The following is a 20,371-nucleotide window of genomic DNA, read 5'->3' on the forward strand; positions in this document are numbered from 1 at the left end:
AAGGATCCAGGCTTACCTTTTCATTTTCATGTTTTAAACTTGTTTAAATCTTGGTCAAACCTAGGATTTGACCAATATTCAAATGGGCATAAAATAAAAAATAAAAAACCAAAGCACATAGTCTTCTTATGTCATATAGTAACCATTCAAGTTCATAAACAAGGTCTAGACATATTCAAACCAGACAAATCATGTACTCCCTAAGCCTAAACTATATCTCATATATGAAGTCAAGCATGAAGAGAAGTGTGGTTTTGGGTTTCAAACATGTAAATTTCAAAAACATCCCAAAAGCTTCATTTTAATTAGACTTACTGATTAATTAAGAAGGATCCATGATTAATTACCTTTTCATTGTCATGTTTTAAACTTGTTTAAATCTTGGTCAAGCCTGGGATTTGACCAAGATTCAAATGGGCATAAAAATTCAGAAAAAAAATCGAAAGAATGAAAAACCAAAGCACATAGCCTTCATATGTCATATAGTAAGCATTCAAATTGATAAACAAGGTCTAGACATATTTAAACCAGAAAAATCATGTATCTACCCCTAAGCCCTAACCCTAAACTCTGTCTTATGAAGTCGAGCATGAAGAGAAGTAGTTTGGGGTTTCAAACATGGAAATTTCAAAAACCTCCCAAAAGCTTCATTTTAGAGCGACTAAGAAGGATCGATGCTTACCTTTTCATTGTCATGTTTTTAACTTATTTGAATCTTGGTCAAATCCTAGGTTTGACCAAGATTTAAACAAGTTTAAAACATTAAAATGAAATGGGAAGTCTGTATCCTTCTTAGTCACTCTAAAATGAAGCTTTTGGGAGGTTTTGAAATTTCCATGGTTGACTTCATAAGACGGAGTTTAGGGTTAGGGTAGACATATACATGATTTGTATGGTTTGATTATGTCTAGACCTTGTTTATCAACTTTAATGCTTACTATATGACATAAGAAAACTATTTGCTTTTGTTTTTCATTTTTCTGTTTTTTTATTTTGATGCCCATTTGAATCTTGTCAAATCCTATGTTTGACCAAGATAATTTAAACAAGTTTAAAACATGAAATGAAAAGGGAAGCATGTATCCTTCTTAATCACTCTAAAATGAAGTATTTGGGAGGTTTTTGAAATTTCCATGTTTGAAACCCAAAACCACTTGCAAAGTTCTTAATCTATCTCTGAATTTGGCGCATCCGCTAAATCTTGCAAAGTATAATGATAAAGAAATTGTAAGACAGTAGTATTACTTCTATTCAAGGTCGAGTGCAACATCAAATCATCATCATGTTGAAAATTTGTTACCATGATCCTCTAAAAATGGGCGCATCCGCTAAAACTTGCAAAGTATAATGATACAAAATTGTGAGACCGTACTAGTACTTATGTTCAAGGTCGAGTGCAACATCAAATCATCATTACATTGAAAATTGTGTTACCATGATCATGATCTATCTCTGAATTTGGCGCGTCCGCTAAATCTCGCAAAGTATAATGATAAAAAATTGTGAGACTGTACTAGTACTTATGTTCAAGGCCGAGTGCAGGATCAAATCATCATCACGTTGAAATTTGTTACAACGATTATGACATATCTCTAAAATTGGCGCATCCGCTAAATCTTGCACGTGGCGCATCTCGGTGCAGAGCAACAAGCCGGTGCTATCAAGGTTGAGGCGTCGGTAGCGTCATCGGGCTCTCCTCTTTTGATAGATGTTCTACATGGCGTGGCGCACCGCCCACCGAGAAGCAGTCACATGTGAGATCGAGGTGGAGACGTCACCGGCATCCTCGAGGCGCGGCCGCCCTTCTACGAGCCAGAGTCGACTCAAGGTATGAATCCATGCGTTGTCGCGCCCCTTCTGCACATGAAGTGGGGTGCCTTAGATTTATTGTTCTTCTCTTACGATTATTTGTAGCCGAACATGTGTGCTCTTTCTCTGAATATATTGCTTGAAAAGCTAACCAAGTTACTTAAATTCACTTCGTTCTTAATCTTGCGTGCTAATTTTGTTATTGTTGCTGACAATGGTGCGCGCAAGGAAATTTATTTGTGGGTGTGCTGAGCTGTTAGGCCTAAGTCGAAATCCTCAGCTAAACAAGGCCTCAGCTTAACACATAAAAAAGGTGTTCAATCTTGCCCACACTGTCCTCTTCTTTCCTCTTCCTTTATTGGAACTTGTTTTGCAGACAAGGAAAGTGGCACGTGTAATGTGAGTAAAACCCACTTAGCCAAAATCAGCTACGAGCAAGATTTTATGTATTGTAGATGCCCCAATTGACTCTCATCCCCAATGTAGTCTTTTTTATGTCAGTATAGACTTCTTTACTGGATGTATACTATTGTACATGGCATGCATTTGCCTAATGAGGAGCATTGTATTGCCATTCTAGCCAACCTGATCGATCTGTCAAGCTTCATGCACGAGATGCCATGTTTAGTTTACTCCCTCGCTCCGATCCATATTTCTTGGTGTAAAATGAATGTGAATCGGAGGGAGTACTCTTCTTACATAGTACTATACCAGTTCAAAAAAAGTACTACTACATCACAAATGCATCAAAAGAGTACTACATCGCAAGACCACCACGGTTGTACAAGTAGAGTTTAATGCTTAACTTCCAAAGGGAATAAGATTAAACATATGAACTTTAAATAGGCGCTATCCGACGTCTGCTTGTTTTGGGAGCAAAACATAAATAATACTACCCCCGTCCATACATAAGTGACTAAACTTTGTCTAGAGATGGTTTCATCTATATCTGTTTTTAGTGTGTAGATACATTCGTATCTTGAAGGAAAAAGGTGAGCCGCTAACTTTTTGAATAGAGTGAGTAATACAATTCGGATAAACAATGGTGTAGTAAAACAAATACTCCTGCCCATCATAAAACAAAACACAGACTGACTGAAATATATGTACAGATCACAAAAATGTTTCATCAGACCCCAAACATATACATGCAGAGATGACCGTTTGATCACATAAAACAAAGGTTTCGTGGCATATTTATGCCCCCAAAACAAGCAGACGTTGGACAGCGCCAACGTACTAGTAGCTACCACTATGGAGCTGCAGTACAAACAAATGGTGCAGCGACATTTCCACCAGAACGAAAACTAAAAGACATCAGACCAAACAAAAGCTGGGCTATCACTTCTTGCCCAAACAAGCCTTGCTCCTTCATATGCGACTTCCTTTTCTCTTATGGATGTTGAACTTTGAATTAGATGGGTTCCTGACAGCGCGTTCTTTTTCGTGTCCTTGATGTTGCACTCTGGATCAGGTCGGTTACTGTCAGGAAATGAACAAATTGATCAGCAAAAGTCATATGTAAATGAATGCTAAGGTTACATATGAATGACTAACCCGGTCTAACTGAGTAGGGATTTAAAGTGCACCAACGTCTAGCAGAATTGTACTTTCTCCACTGCCAGTTGCTCATATCTAATTGGAATACTCCCTCCTTTGCCCTTACAACCAGCTCATTTTTGTCCTCAAATACGCAGAGTAACCTTACTGCATGTTTCCAATTGTATGGAAATGATGTGTCAAGGCCAAGAAAAGTATCCAATTAAAAATTTATATGACATGTCCATGACTCGTGATCGCCTGTTGATGATCTTGTACTGGCCCATGTTTGTAGGGTGAAGTCTCTTATAACAGCAAGGGCAACATCTCCATTATGTCCCTTGAAGATGTGAATGTTAAGCATGAATATATCATGCGTCTCATGAGGGCACTGAATATATTTCAGAGCCTTCTTTGCATGGTCAAGCTCAATGATATATCTAGACTTCGTTGGCCAGTACAAAATACCCCCTATGAGAGTTGCCGGTCTACGGTCAATCTCTGACAGCATCGGAGTTGATCGAGCTAGAAACTCCCATTCTTTTGAATCTGGTGAGTAGATATGAGCCTGTGCATCATAACTTTTAGTTGTTATCCAAACAACCGAGAACTTGCAACAATGTGTAAACGGTTCAGAGTTGTTTCTCGAACAGAGAATTGAGCCGCTGCTTTCAATTGCATGATTGCGCCACAATGGTGGTTCTGGTATCGCTGTGAGAACTTGCCTAATTGGATCCCAGACTGATATATACCCACCGGATACATTAGAATGGAGTAGCACCATACCATCACGGCATCCCAGGACATAGATTTTGGGACCGTTCACTTCAGACGGGATTGCCAGCATCTGCAAGATGGCCGGGTGAAGATCATGCTCTGTGATGAATCGATTGTCCTCGGAGTTGTTGGTGAAAAACCCTAGCAACGGGTTTCCTCCGTTGTGTGACACAGTTAGCTTTCTGAAATAATTGCTTCCCATACATTGCCTCCATGCTTTCTTGGTGCCTGATGCAGCTAGTAAGCAGGTTGGATGGGGAGGAAGCCTGACAAGAATCTGAGAGACTACATCTTCAGGCAGATTGTTGATTGTTGTGGGTGTCCTTCGACTAAAGCTGGTAGGATTACGCAAATCGCATGATGCATCGTCAAAATTATGTAAACAGCACATTGCATCATCTAATTTTTTAAACAAAATGCAACATCTAATTTGACTAAACAGCAAAATGCATGATCTAATTCATCATCAATGTTTCCTAAACTGCACGGTGCATCAGCAAAATCAAAATAGTGTAAACAGCACAATGCATCAGCAAAATCAAAATAATGTAAACAGGACAATGCATTAGCAAAATCAAAATAATGTAAACAGCACAATGCAAAAACACCACAAAAATAGGACGCACCAACGGAAGGCAATCTCGCATCTACAGTAATAATTGCTAACGTGTCAACACGATTGGAGGAAAAGGAGACATCTACAGAACCCAAAACGCTGTGGTAACATCAGATGGGGTTAGCTTTGATATAAGTAATAAAATGTAAACAGCACAATGCATCATCTAAGTTGACAGCAAAATTCTTCATCGAAATTTCCCACACTGCTCAAGGAATCAGAAAAATTACCTAAAAGGCTAAAAGAGCAAAATGCATCATCAGAGTAAAATATATGTAAACAGTACAATGCATCATCCAACTTTTGGCTAAACAGCAGAGAGCATTAGCTAGGTTGACAGAAAAAAAATCACCATGAAAAATTCCTGAAGAGGACAGTGCATCAGAAAAATTACTACTCCCCTCCGATTCATATTAATTGACTCAAATATGGATGTATCTAGAACTAAAATGTGTCTAGATACATTCATATTATAGTCAATTAATATGAACCGGAGTACCTAAAAAGCATAATGAATCACCCAAATTACAAAAGAAGCAGAATGCATCATCAAAAATACAAAAACATCGCAATGCATCATCACGTCTGGTTTGGGCAAAAAACCCAATCCACCAGATCTAACCGCATTGCAGTTGGGGAAGGTAGAACTTATGAAGGGGTTGACGAGTCATGATCATATGCAACAAGCGCCGCCTTAGATGAAGTCTCCATCCAAGCTCTCGACGCGTTCAAAGCAGCCAGCTTCGAAGCCTCCGACGGTTCTCCCGGCTGCGCCGCCAAAACTCTCGAAGCACGCGCCAAGAATTTTCAACAAAATGCCGCTTCGATACGAGCATTTGCCAGCGCCACAGCGCCCGGGGCCGTCCTAGCCACCGCCTTCGCCTTTGCCTCCGCCTCCGCATCCGCTTTACATGTCTCCGCCGATGCATGCAGAGCATTCGTCTCCGCTTTCCATGTATCCGCTGACGCAGTGTAGGCATCGAGCGACGCCGTTTTCATTTCCTAGAAAACCCAGTAAGTTACTCACATTGCAATCCCAAATTAAGCTTATATCGAACAAAATGACCGATGAACCTCTCTACTCGCCGGAGGTACCTGCGAAGATCGGTCCGGTGGTGCTTGACGGTGGTGCGTCGGGGACGGGGGAGAACTCGGCGGGGAGAACGGCGGCGCGGCCCAAGACGGTGGCGCGGAGAGGGGCGACGGTGCGGTCATCGAACCTCGGCAGACAGTATTTTGTATATATATATATATGAGAAGAAGAATAAAGTCTGGTCGAATGAGGCAGCGTGACCGGCAGAGTACTACTACCGAAGGCTACTAGTGCTACCTTGGAGTACTGTAGTAATATAACATAATAAAATAATGGCCTTGTTTAAACCACTCTTGTCAGTGTGTCATCGCGTCCAAATTTAATGCATTCTGTGGAAATCGGAATAATGCTGTAAAAACTCTCATATATAGCATGCACCGACACTTTTCAACAAAATGTCGTCTCCATTTCATAGCAGACTGCTTGCACACTGGGATACGATGCTGACATGACGAAGGGCGCAGAAGTATTTTGGTGTATTTCATCCGAGCAGATCGGGGCGACGGTGCGTCTTTGGAGGGAATACCGTGTGGTGTGTCTTTGGAGGGAATACCGTACGTACTTAGGAGTATTTCATTCGAGCAGACTGCTTGCACACTGGGATACGATGCTGACATGACGAAGGGCGAAGAAGTTTGCGTGAATGGTTGTACTACCATCCAACCATTAGCATAATCATTGCGCGATAGCTTACACGAGAAGGAAAAGAGCCGAACAGCTGTGGATAATAAAAGCATTTGGTTCTTCGAGGATCCTTCTTCTACTGCCTTCTCAAAGGAGTACTACTATTGTAATTTTTTTGTTTTTCTGGGACCTTCGGGTCCCTTCCCCGTTGAAAGTGAAGTGTTCTATTCCAATACATTCATATGCCTATGTTTCTATTTTTACAAGCAAATAAATAACAAAGGATGACTCAATGCACAAGTTGATCTCGTTTTGAAGTTTTTTTAAACTTCTTCTATTGTATTCAAATTTGATTAGAAGGAGTCGATCGATTGTACACACCAATCATATAGCTCGGTGGGTGGATTGGCATTTGAAGTTTGGTCATTGTGTTCTTGTTTGTTACCACCCTCGCAAGGCACGTCCAAGTATTTCCTGTCAGAATTTATGGCATGTATGTAGTTACATAACCTACATTGTTTCAATTATGAGTTTAATTACTAGGCAAAAGCTTAAAAAATCCATATATAGTTGCAGATTAAGATCAACAAATCCTTGAACCTATATCTACAAAATTGATGGCACTAACACATCCTAGCAAGCGGAAAGCATGTCTACCCTACTGCTTGCAAAAGGTGGAATTATGACAATAATGTGCAACTGTTAAAATTTGGTAGAATCTCTTGTTTGTGAAGTTGCTTAAAATACGATCTCTTCCAAACTTGAGGTCATATGATAACTAAAAAGTTTTGTATGGCGGGATTTTGCATCAAAGTACATGCGCACAATACTCACTTGTGGGCAGAAAGCCAAGCAAACTCGTATTACTAGGTTTGTATTGATTTGTTCTAGAAATTTCACCATCACATATGATTTTGGGCTTGCGTTAATTTTACTTTAAAAACTTCTTCCAAATTCAAATTTTCTTCAAACATGCCAACGGTACATGTCTACCAATTGATAATTAAGGGTACACCACACGTACTACCGCGTAGGGTACATAAAAAATACTATATTTTATGGCATGTACTAATTTCACATAATCTACAACTCAATGTTTAGTTTAATGATCAGCCCAGAATTAGAAAACAAATATACATATAGTTGCAAATTAACCTAGAAAAGCTCTAGTATCCTTTAAAACCCTAGAAAATGGTCATGCATGCATGCATCCTACCCATAATACTAACTAATTAAGGTCTCGATCTCTATACTGCTCACGAAGTTTGGAATTCTGGAAAATATGCAACTTGTTTCATTAATTTACCATGGCGAGATAGATGCATGCACATCGATCTCTTAAAAAATGTGGTCATATATGTTAAATATAAGTTTGTAAAGGATTTGGCATCCATATAAGCTCACCGGATATATAGATAAGGCCAAGCAAACACATCGAATATTTGTGAAGAAATGTTTTTGCTAGAACCTTCAAATTTTTAGATTTACATCACACACAAAGAACACACCTTTTATTTCGCCAGGTTTGTGCACTAATAAAGTACTCCTACAGTACTAGAAATTGGATTGTTCTACTCCGGAGTGATATGCTCACCGGAGTATTTTTTGATCTTAGCTGGAGCGGCGTTTGGCGGTTGCACGAAGCCGTGCTGGATGTTAAGCCTGTCGAGGCACGCCTGGTGGAAAGCGTGCGCCACCTTAGCCTCATCGGCGCGCCGCTGCAATGCTGCGTCCCTGGGATTTGCCGCCACCGCATTCTTAGCCTGCACGAAAGCTTGCAGAGCATCCCGGCATCTATAGAGTGCCGGGAACATCACGTTATATACGAGCTCATTGGCGGTGTTGCTCCTGCAAAGGGCGTCGCCGTGATGCGCTTCGAAAGAACAACCTGGCTCCACGGCAGGCACCGCCTGAAGTGCGGTCGGATTAGGCGGCTGGCCACGGGAGCTCCCTGCCTCCGCATCGTTCGCGCCGGCCGGGAAGGGGATCTCACCTGCTGGCAAAGAAAACCATGCGGCATGCGCAGGCGGAAAAGCCGGCCAGGGCCGAGCGGGCGTCGCATGCGGCGTTGCGTGGGAGATCCCTGCCTCTGCATCCATTGGCCCGCACGGGAAGCGGCTGGCGAGGGGCTCCACGGCCAGCGCCGCCGCCGCGGGCTGAACAACCGGCCAGTGCAGAGCGGGCGGGTTATGCCTTGGTGCGCGATGGACGAAGCGAAGGCGGCGCTGATGCTCCGCTTCCTCGTCGGTGGTAGGACTACGCGCGCGGCGACCAGAGCCAAGTCGGAAGGCCATAGCTATGTCGATTGGTCACTTAAGCTGGAGAGGTTCTCTTACCATTTCGGAGAGAGTAGCGGAGTAAGAGGAAGTTGTTGCTTATAATAAAAATATCTCGGGTTCACTGCCACGTTGGGTTAAGAGGGGCAAAGTTGGTCAATGCCTAGGAAGTTGGAATCGTTTTGGCCCCAATTTAATTACCTTGCGGTTCCTCGGTCTTATGAAGTCTAGCATGAAGAGAAGTAGTTTTGGGTTTCAAACGTTTAAGCCAAAAGCCCCATTTCAAATGTTTCAAACTTATTCAAATTTGGTTCAAATTTGAAAGACATACAAGTTATAGTACACATAGTGCATACATGTTCACACATACTGCACTAGATGCTAACCCTATAGTTTGAGGCCATTGGATGAGGTCGAAAAAATTCTTGGATTAAATGGGGTTGTTCGAACCCCGTAGTTGGATTTTTTTGAACCTTGATTTGTAGAACTGGGCAAAACCCTAGTTTAACCTATTTAATTATAGATTCGTAGGTCGATTTTCTACCTTTTTATTATTACTATGCAGCACATGTGTGTTTGCCCATCGAGTGAAACTCGGAGGAAGAGGGATCACTCGGAAGGAGAGAAGAAGGGAGAGAATTATGGTGTCTTCCCTTTTTCGGGTGATGATGCTGACTGTTGTGCGGGTTTTGTCAGTGAGCAGGAGGTGCGAGCGAGCGAGCGAGCGAGTCGAGCGAGGCCGAGAATGAGAGAGTTTTTTTTGTGAGAGGGACAACCGAAGGATCCAGAAGGACCCACAGACTCCCAATACGCATCCTGATGCGTCTTCTCTTGACAAAGAAAATGGCTGGGAGTTTGCGTACCTATTGCACGTGACTTGTGCTCACTGAAGTGTGGGACCTCACGCATGGGCACCACACGTAAGTGACAGACCTGTTGGTGTAAAAACTCGGTTGATTATTATAGTGCATTAGAACAAAGTTTCCTATGGATTCAAGGGTAGGAAATCCAAGTTAACTCATTTACATGACATTATTTTTTCCATGAAGCAAAGTTAACACACCTATCAATTGGTACATTTTGGAATGACTAAGAAGGATCCAGGCTTACTTATTCGTTTTCACGTGTAAAACTTGTCTAAATCTTGGTCAAACCAAATTGGCAGAAAATTCAAAAAAAAAAACTGAAAAATGAAAAACCAAAGCACATAGTCTTATATGTCATATAGTAAGCATTAAAGTTGATAAACAAGGTCTAGACATATTCAAACCATACAAATCATGTATCTACCCCCTAACCCCTAAACTATGTCTTATGAAGTCACGCATGAAGAGAAGTGGTTTTGGGTTTCAAACATGGAATTTTCAAAAACCTCCCAAAAACTACATTTTATAGTGACTAAGAAGGATACATGCTTCCCTTTTCATTTTCATGTTTTAAACTTGTTTAAATCTTGGTCAAACCTAGGATTCGACCAAGATTCAAATGGGCACAAAAAAATGAAAAACAAAAGCACATAGTCTTCTTATATATGTCATATCGTAAGCATTCAAGTTGATAAACAAGGTCTAGATATATCCAAACCAGACAAATCATGTATCTACCCCCTTGTCGATCTTATGAAGTCTAGCATGAAGAAAGTTGTTTTGGGTTTCAAACATGGAAATTTCAAGAACATCCCAAAAGCTTCATTTTAGAGCGACTAAGAAGGATCCAGGCTTACCTTTCCATTTTCATGTTTTAAACTTGTTTAAATCTTGGTGAAATCTAGGATTTGACCAAGATTCAAATGGACCAAGATTCAAATGGGCATAAAATAAAAAAATAGAAAAATGAAAAACCAAAGCGCACATAGTCTTATATGTCATATAGTAAGCATTCAAATTGATAAACATGGTCTAGACATATTCAAACCAGAAAAATCATGTATCTACCCCTAACCCTAAACTCTGTCTTATGAAGTCAAGCATGAATAGAAGTGGTTTTGGGTTTCATACATGGTAAATTCAAGAACCTCCCAAAAGCTTCATTTTAGAGTGACTAAGAGAAGGATCCAGACTTAATTACCTTTTTCATTTTCACATGTTAAACTTGTTTAAATCTTGCTCAAACCTAGGATTTTACCAAGATTCAAATGGGCATAAAAATCAAAAAAATGAAATACCAATGCACATAATCCTCTTATATATGTCATATAGTAAGCATTCAACAAGTTGATAAACAAGGTCTAGACACATATTCAAACCAGACAAATCATGTATCTACCCCCTATCGACCCTAAACTTCGTCTTATATGAAGTCAAGCATGAAGAGAAGTGTGGTTTTTGGTTTCAAACATGGAAATTTCAAAAACCTCCGAAAAGCACATAGTCTTCCTATGTCATATAGTAAGCATTCAAGATAGTCTTCCTATGTCATGTAGTAAGCATTCAAGATAGTCTTCCTATGTCATGTATCTACACCCCCTAACCCTAAACTTTGTCTTATGTAGTCAAGCATGAAGAGAAGTGGTTTTGGGTTTCAAATGTGGAAATTTCAAAAACCTATCAAAAGCTTCATTTTAGAGTGACTGACTAAGAAGGATCCATGCTTACCTTTTCATTTTCATATAGTAATTAAGCATTCAAGTTGATAAACAAGGTTTAGACATATTCAAACTAAACAAATCATGTATCTACCCCTAACCCTAAACTCGGTCTTATGAAGTCTAGCATGAAGAGAAGTAGTTTTGGGTTTCAAACGTTTAAGCCAAAAGCCCCATTTCAAATATTTCAAACTTATTCAAATTCGGTTCAAATTTGAAAGATATACAAGTTATAGTACACATAGTGCATACATGTTCACACATACTGCACTAGATGCTAACCCTATAGTTTGAGGCCATTGGATGAGGTCGAAAAAATTCTTGGATTAAATGGGGTTGTTCGAACCCCGTAGTTGGATTTTTTTGAACCTTGATTTGTAGAACTGGGCAAAACCCTAGTTTAACCTATTTAATTATAGATTCGTAGGTCGATTTTCTACCTTTTTATTATTACTATGCAGCACATGTGTGTTTGCCCGTCGAGTGAAACTCGGAGGAAGAGGGATCACTCGGAAGGAGAGAAGAAGGGAGAGAATTATGGTGTCTTCCCTTTTTCGGGTGATGATGCTGACTGTTGTGCAGGTTTTGTCAGTGAGCAGGAGGTGCGAGCGAGCGAGTCGAGCGAGGCCAAGAATGAGAGAGTTTTTTTTTGTGAGAGGGACAACCGAAGGATCCAGAAGGACCCACAGACTCCCAATACGCATCCTGATGCGTCTTCTCTTGACAAAGAAAATGGCTGGGAGTTTGCGTACCTATTGCACGTGACTTGTGCTCACTGAAGTGTGGGACCTCACGCATGGGCACCACACGTAAGTGACAGACCTGTTGGTGTAAAAACTTGGTTGATTATTGTAGTGCATTAGAACAAAGTTTCCTATGGATTCAAGGGTAGGAAATCCAAGTTAACTCATTTACATGACATTATTTTTTCCATGAAGCAAAGTTAACACACCTATCAATTGGTACATTTTGGAGCGACTAAGAAGGATCCAGGCTTACTTATTCGTTTTCACGTGTAAAACTTGTCTAAATCTTGGTCAAACCAAATTGGCAGAAAATTCAAAAAAAAATGAAAAATGAAAAACCAAAGTACATAGTCTTATATGTCATATAGTAAGCATTAAAGTTGATAAACAAGGTCTAGACATATTCAAACCATACAAATCATGTATCTACCCCCTAACCCCTAAACTATGTCTTATGAAGTGACGCATGAAGAGAAGTGGTTTTGGGTTTCAAACATGGAATTTTCAAAAACCTCCCAAAAACTACATTTTATAGTGACTAAGAAGGATACATGCTTCCCTTTTCATTTTCATGTTTTAAACTTGTTTAAATCTTGGTCAAACCTAGGATTCGACCAAGATTCAAATGGGCACAAAAAAAATGAAAAACAAAAGCACATAGTCTTCTTATATATGTCATATCGTAAGCATTCAAGTTGATAAACAAGGTCTAGATATATCCAAACCAGACAAATCATGTATCTACCCCCTTGTCGATCTTATGAAGTCTAGCATGAAGAAAGTTGTTTTGGGTTTCAAACATGGAAATTTCAAGAACATCCCAAAAGCTTCATTTTAGAGCGACTAAGAAGGATCCAGGCTTACCTTTCCATTTTCATGTTTTAAACTTGTTTAAATCTTGGTGAAATCTAGGATTTGACCAAGATTCAAATGGACCAAGATTCAAATGGGCATAAAATAAAAAAATAGAAAAATGAAAAACCAAAGCGCACATAGTCTTATATGTCATATAGTAAGCATTCAAATTGATAAACATGGTCTAGACATATTCAAACCAGAAAAATCATGTATCTACCCCTAACCCTAAACTCTGTCTTATGAAGTCAAGCATGAACAGAAGTGGTTTTGGGTTTCAAACATGGTAAATTCAAGAACCTCCCAAAAGCTTCATTTTAGAGTGACTAAGAGAAGGATCCAGACTTAATTACCTTTTTCATTTTCACATGTTAAACTTGTTTAAATCTTGCTCAAACCTAGGATTTTACCAAGATTCAAATGGGCATAAAAATCAAAAAAATGAAATACCAATGCACATAGTCCTCTTATATATGTCATATAGTAAGCATTCAACAAGTTGATAAACAAGGTCTAGACACATATTCAAACCAGACAAATCATGTATCTACCCCCTATCGACCCTAAACTTCGTCTTATATGAAGTCAAGCATGAAGAGAAGTGTGGTTTTTGGTTTCAAACATGGAAATTTCAAAAACCTCCGAAAAGCACATAGTCTTCCTATGTCATATAGTAAGCATTCAAGATAGTCTTCCTATGTCATGTAGTAAGCATTCAAGATAGTCTTCCTATGTCATGTATCTACACCCCCTAACCCTAAACTTTGTCTTATGTAGTCAAGCATGAAGAGAAGTGGTTTTGGGTTTCAAATATGGAAATTTCAAAAACCTATCAAAAGCTTCATTTTAGAGTGATCGACTAAGAAGGATCCATGCTTACCTTTTCATTTTCATATAGTAATTAAGCATTCAAGTTGATAAACAAGGTTTAGACATATTCAAACTAAACAAATCATGTATCTACCCCTAACCCTAAACTCGGTCTTATGAAGTCTAGCATGAAGAGAAGTAGTTTTGGGTTTCAAACGTTTAAGCCAAAAGCCCCATTTCAAATATTTCAAACTTATTCAAATTCGGTTCAAATTTGAAAGACATACAAGTTATAGTACACATAGTGCATACATGTTCACACATACTGCACTAGATGCTAACCCTATAGTTTGAGGCCATTGGATGAGGTCGAAAAATTTCTTGGATTAAATGGGGTTGTTCGAACCCCGTAGTTGGATTTTTTTGAACCTTGATTTGTAGAACTGGGCAAAACCCTAGTTTAACCTATTTAATTATAGATTCGTAGGTCGATTTTCTACCTTTTTATTATTACTATGCAGCACATGTGTGTTTGCCCGTCGAGTGAAACTCGGAGGAAGAGGGATCACTCGGAAGGAGAGAAGAAGGGAGAGAATTATGGTGTCTTCCCTTTTTCGGGTGATGATGTTGACTGTTGTGCAGGTTTTGTCAGTGAGCAGGAGGTGCGAGCGAGCGAGTCGAGCGAGGCCAAGAATGAGAGAGTTTTTTTTGTGAGAGGGACAACCGAAGGATCCAGAAGGACCCACAGACTCCCAATACGCATCCTGATGCGTCTTCTCTTGACAAAGAAAATGGCTGGGAGTTTGCGTACCTATTGCACGTGACTTGTGCTCACTGAAGTGTGGGACCTCACGCATGGGCACCACACGTAAGTGACAGACCTGTTGGTGTAAAAACTTGGTTGATTATTGTAGTGCATTAGAACAAAGTTTCCTATGGATTCAAGGGTAGGAAATCCAAGTTAACTCATTTACATGACATTATTTTTTCCATGAAGCAAAGTTAACACACCTATCAATTGGTACATTTTGGAGCGACTAAGAAGGATCCAGGCTTACTTATTCGTTTTCACGTGTAAAACTTGTCTAAATCTTGGTCAAACCAAATTGGCAGAAAATTCAAAAAAAAAATGAAAAATGAAAAACCAAAGCACATAGTCTTATATGTCATATAGTAAGCATTAAAGTTGATAAACAAGGTCTAGACATATTCAAACCATACAAATCATGTATCTACCCCCTAACCCCTAAACTATGTCTTATGAAGTCACGCATGAAGAGAAGTGGTTTTGGGTTTCAAACATGGAATTTTCAAAAACCTCCCAAAAACTACATTTTATAGTGACTAAGAAGGATACATGCTTCCCTTTTCATTTTCATGTTTTAAACTTGTTTAAATCTTGGTCAAACCTAGGATTCGACCAAGATTCAAATGGGCACAAAAAAAATGAAAAACAAAAGCACATAGTCTTCTTATATATGTCATATCGTAAGCATTCAAGTTGATAAACAAGGTCTAGATATATCCAAACCAGACAAATCATGTATCTACCCCCTTGTCGATCTTATGAAGTCTAGCATGAAGAAAGTTGTTTTGGGTTTCAAACATGGAAATTTCAAGAACATCCCAAAAGCTTCATTTTAGAGCGACTAAGAAGGATCCAGGCTTACCTTTCCATTTTCATGTTTTAAACTTGTTTAAATCTTGGTGAAATCTAGGATTTGACCAAGATTCAAATGGGCCAAGATTCAAATGGGCATAAAATAAAAAATTAGAAAAATGAAAAACCAAAGCGCACATAGTCTTATATGTCATATAGTAAGCATTCAAATTGATAAACATGGTCTAGACATATTCAAACCAGAAAAATCATGTATCTACCCCTAACCCTATACTCTGTCTTACGAAGTCAAGCATGAACAGAATTGGTTTTGGGTTTCAAACATGTTAAATTCAAGAACCTCCCAAAAGCTTCATTTTAGAGTGACTAAGAGAAGGATCCAGACTTAATTACCTTTTTCATTTTCACATGTTAAACTTGTTTAAATCTTGCTCAAACCTAGGATTTTACCAAGATTCAAATGGGCATAAAAATCAAAAAAATGAAATACCAATGCACATAGACCTCTTATATATGTCATATAGTAAGCATTCAACAAGTTGATAAACAAGGTCTAGACATATATTCAAACCAGACAAATCATGTATCTACCCCCTATCGACCCTAAACTTCGTCTTATATGAAGTCAAGCATGAAGAGAAGTGTGGTTTTTGGTTTCAAACATGGAAATTTCAAAAACCTCCGAAAAGCACAGTCTTCCTATGTCATATAGTAAGCATTCAAGATAGTCTTCCTATGTCATGTAGTAAGCATTCAAGATAGTCTTCCTATGTCATGTATCTACACCCACTAACCCTAAACTTTGTCTTATGTAGTCAAGCATGAAGAGAAGTGGTTTTGGGTTTCAAATATGGAAATTTCAAAAACCTATCAAAAGCTTCATTTTAGAGTGACTGACTAAGAAGGATCCATGCTTACCTTTTCATTTTCATATAGTAATTAAGCATTCAAGTTGATAAACAAGGTTTAGACATATTCAAACCAAACAAATCATGTATCTACCCCTAACCCTAAACTCTGTCTTATGAAGTCTAGCATGAAGAGAAGTAGTTTTGGGTTTCAAACGTTTAAGCCAAAAGCCCCATTTCAAATATTTCAAACTTATTCAAATTTGGTTCAAATTTGAAAGACATACAAGTTATAGTACACATAGTGCATACATGTTCACACATACTGCACTAGATGCTAACCCTATAGTTTGAGGCCATTGGATGAGGTCGAAAAATTTCTTGGATTAAATGGGGTTGTTCGAACCCCGTAGTTGGATTTTTTTGAACCTTGATTTGTAGAACTGGGCAAAACCCTAGTTTAACCTATTTAATTATAGATTCGTAGGTCGATTTTCTACCTTTTTATTATTACTATGCAGCACATGTGTGTTTCCCCGTCGAGTGAAACTCGGAGGAAGAGGGATCACTCGGAAGGAGAGAAGAAGGGAGAGAATTATGGTGTCTTCCCTTTTTCGGGTGATGATGTTGACTGTTGTGCAGGTTTTGTCAGTGAGCAGGAGGTGCGAGCGAGCGAGTCGAGCGAGGCCGAGAATGAGAGAGTTTTTTTTTTGTGAGAGGGACAACCGAAGGATCCAGAAGGACCCACAGACTCCCAGTACGCATCCTGATGCGTCTTCTCTTGACAAAGAAAATGGCTGGGAGTTTGCGTACCTATTGCACATGACTTGTGCTCACTGAAGTGTGGGACCTCACGCATGGGCACCACACATAAGTGACAGACCTGTTGGTGTAAAAACTCGGTTGATTATTATAGTGCATTAGAACAAAGTTTCCTATGGATTCAAGGGTAGGAAATCCAAGTTAACTCATTTACATGACATTATTTTTTCCATGAAGCAAAGTTAACACACCTATCAATTGGTACATTTTGGAGTGACTAAGAAGGATCCAGGCTTACTTATTCGTTTTCACGTGTAAAACTTGTCTAAATCTTGGTCAAACCAAATTGGCAGAAAATTAAAAAAAAACTGAAAAATGAAAAACCAAAGCACATAGTCTTATATGTCATATAGTAAGCATTAAAGTTGATAAACAAGGTGTAGACATATTCAAACCATACAAATCATGTATCTACCCCCTAACCCCTAAACTATGTCTTATGAAGTCACGCATGAAGAGAAGTGGTTTTGGGTTTCAAACATGGAATTTTCAAAAACCTCCCAAAAACTTCATTTTATAGTGACTAAGAAGGATACATGCTTCCCTTTTCATTTTCATGTTTTAAACTTGTTTAAATCTTGGTCAAACCTAGGATTCGACCAAGATTCAAATGGGCACAAAAAAAATGAAAAACAAAAGCACATAGTCTTCTTATATATGTCATATCGTAAGCATTCAAGTTGATAAACAAGGTCTAGATATATCCAAACCAGACAAATCATGTATCTACCCCCTTGTCGATCTTATGAAGTCTAGCATGAAGAAAAGTTGTTTTGGGTTTCAAACATGGAAATTTCAAGAACATCCCAAAAGCTTCATTTTAGAGCGACTATGAAGGATCCAGGATTACCTTTCCATTTTCATGTTTCAAACTTGTTTAAATCTTGGTGAAATCTAGGATTTGACCAAGATTCAAATGGACCAAGATTCAAATGGGCATAAAATAAAAAAATAGAAAAATAAAAAACCAAAGCGCACATAGTCTTCTTATGTCATATAGTAAGCATTAAAGTTGATAAACAAGGTCTATACATATTCAAACAAGAAAAATCATGTATCTACCCCCTAACCCTAAACTTTGTCTTGTGTAGTCAAGCATGAAGAGAAGTGGTTTTGGGTTTCAAATATGGAAATTTCAAAAACCTATCAAAAGCTTCATTTTAGAGTGACTGGCTAAGAAGGATCCATGCTTACCTTTTCATTTTCATATTTTAAACTTGTTTAAATCATTGTCAAGCCTAGGATTTGACCAAGATTTAAATGGGCATAAAATTAAAAAAAATCGGAAAAATGAAAAACAAAAGCACATAGTCATCTTATGTCACATATATATATATAGTAAGCATTCAAAAGTTGATAAACAAGGTCTAGACATATTCAATCATGTATCTACCCCTAACCCTAAACTATGTCTTATGAAGTCAAGCATGAAGAGAAGTGTTTTTTGGTTTCAAACATGGAAATTTCAAAAACCTCCCAAAAGCTTCATTTTGGAGTGAGTAAGAAGGATCCATGCTTACCTTTTCATTTTCATGTTTTAAACTTGTTTAAATCTTGGTCAAACCTAGGATTTGACCAATATTCAAATGGGCATAAAATAAAAAAACAAAGCACATAGTCTTCTTATGCCATATAGTAAGCATTCAAGTTCATAAACAAGGTCTAGACATATTCAAACCAGGCAAATCATGTACCCCCTAACCCTAAACACTTTGTCTTAATTATATATGAAGTCAAGCATGAAGCAGAGAAGTGTGGTTTTGGGTTTGAAACATGGAAATTTCAAAAACCTCCCAAAAGCTTCATTTTAATTAGACTGACTGGTTAATTAAGAAGGATCCAGGATTAATTACCTTTTCATTGTCATGTTTTAAACTTGTTTAAATCTTGCTCAAACCTAGGATTTGACCAAAATTCAAATGGGCATAAAAATTCAGAAAAAATCGAAAGAATGAAAAACCAAAGCACATAGCCTTCTTATGTCATATAGTAAGCATTCAAATTGATAAACATGGTCTAGACATATTCAAACCAGAAAAATCATGTATCTACCCCTAACCCTAAACTCTGTCTTATGAAGTCAAGCATGAACAGAAGTGGTTTTGGGTTTCAAACATGGTAAATTCAAGAACCTCCCAAAAGCTTCATTTTAGAGTGACTAAGAGAAGGATCCAGACTTAATTACCTTTTTCATTTTCACATGTTAAACTTGTTTAAATCTTGCTCAAACCTAGGATTTTACCAAGATTCAAATGAGCATAAAAATCAAAAGAATGAAATACCAATGCACATAGTCCTCTTATATATGTCATATAGTAAGCATTCAACAAGTTGATAAACAAGGTCTAGACACATATTCAAACCAGACAAATCATGTATCTACCCCCTATCGACCCCAAACTTCGTCTTATATGAAGTCAAGCATGAAGAGAAGTGTGGTTTTTGGTTTCAAACATGGAAATTTCAAAAACCTCCGAAAAACACATAGTCTTCCTATGTCATATAGTAAGCATTCAAGATAGTCTTCCTATGTCATGTAGTAAGCATTCAAGATAGTCTTCCTATGTCATGTATCTACACCCCCTAACCCTAAACTTTGTCTTATGTAGTCAAGCATGAAGAGAAGTGGTTTTGGGTTTCAAATATGGAAATTTCAAAAACCTATCAAAAGCTTCATTTTAGAGTGACTGACTAAGAAGGATCCATGCTTACCTTTTTCATTTTCATATAGTAATTAAGCATTCAAGTTGATAAACAAGGTTTAGACATATTCAAACCAAACAAATCATGTATCTACCCCTAACCCTAAACTCTGTCTTATGAAGTCAAGCATGAACAGAAGTGGTTTTGGGTTTCAAATATGGAAATTTCAAAAACCTATCAAAAGCTTCATTTTAGAGTGACTGACTAAGAAGGATCCATGCTTACCTTTTCATTTTCATATAGTAATTAAGCATTCAAGTTGATAAACAAGGTTTAGACATATTCAAACCAAACAAATCATGTATCTACCCCTAACCCTAAACTCGGTCTTATGAAGTCTAGCATGAAGAGAAGTAGTTTTGGGTTTCAAACGTTTAAGCCAAAAGCCCCATTTCAAATATTTCAAACTTATTCAAATTTGGTTCAAATTTGAAAGACATACAAGTTATAGTACACATAGTGCATACATGTTCACACATACTGCACTAGATGCTAACCCTATAGTTTGAGGCCATTGGATGAGGTCGAAAAATTTCTTGGATTAAATGGGGTTGTTCGAACCCCGTAGTTGGATTTTTTTGAACCTTGATTTGTAGAACTGGGCAAAACCCTAGTTTAACCTATTTAATTATAGATTCGTAGGTCGAT

The sequence above is a fragment of the Lolium perenne genome, chromosome 4 (genome assembly GCF_019359855.2).
Source record: "Lolium perenne isolate Kyuss_39 chromosome 4, Kyuss_2.0, whole genome shotgun sequence".
NCBI lineage: Eukaryota > Viridiplantae > Streptophyta > Magnoliopsida > Poales > Poaceae > Lolium > Lolium perenne.